Here is a 1129-nt window from a genome sequence, read left to right on the forward strand (position 1 = left end):
TTGTTTCTTTCCTATGCAAAATTGCCTACTAAACGATAATAATCTCTTGGGATTCGATTTCTACGATAGCATGACCACTCTTTACATAACAATGGGATTCTTGTAAAGCTTTGCGGGGCCCAACAGAGAGCGATCTGATGGGTGAATTTAAGTAAGAATTTGCGAGAGCATTTTCTCCGCCTCTCATAATTTGAAATTGAAACGATCATTGACGATTGATGATATGACAGATAATACGTATAGATATTAATATTAATTCCTGAGTGGAAAGCACGGCATCGGCATGACAAGCATAACGACACGCTGCAAGAGAAACGAATGATTTATTTGAATGATTCAGTGTATCTCATAGAAATAGTATCATTTCGTTTGCGATCAATTACGTGCAAGAGCGAAAGTCGCATAGGATAGTTGATTTGCATTCAGCAAACGTTTAGTCTTCCTATTGTCCCCAATTCACAATTCACGCGTTCGAAGTTAACTGTGTAAGAAATATGACAGAGAATAAATACAAAAATTCGTCCAAAATATTATCCAGCAAATCATCGTCAATGATCGCTTAAAAAAATATCCTTGAGAAATCAAATTGTAGCATCGAAACGAAGCCTGGCTAGAATACTCAATGAAAAAGCTGCTTTCAAACTTATAATAAAAATATTAAAACCTATTTCCGTTGTGTTTTATTTCGAAATATATTCTATGCATATAAGGCATTCTATGCATTCATTATTCATATCTTTTCACATCTTTTTTTGATAAATAATTTCTTTATTAAAATTTCTTTATTAAATAATTTATAAATTAATATACGTAAAACTTATTTCTTTAAAATATATTACTTAATTAATATAGTTTTACTTCAGTGTTAGACTTCATAATAATTTTGCAATTGTGAAATTCATTATGTAATTCTAATCAAATAGTCTTTATGTTTAATAAAAAACAATTTGCTTTAATCGATCTTTATCAATTTGTTTTGACTTAAAGTTACAGTTAATTCAATATATTAGGTGTAGTAAAAAGAAATCCATTATTTTTGCATGAAATTGAATGGAAAAATAATGGATTTCTTTTTACTATACCTAATATATTCTACTGAATATCAATTGAATATATATGTCAGTCTTAA

This window comes from Atta colombica, unplaced genomic scaffold (genome assembly GCF_001594045.1).
Source record: "Atta colombica isolate Treedump-2 unplaced genomic scaffold, Acol1.0 scaffold126, whole genome shotgun sequence".
Classification (NCBI taxonomy): Eukaryota; Metazoa; Arthropoda; class Insecta; order Hymenoptera; family Formicidae; genus Atta; species Atta colombica.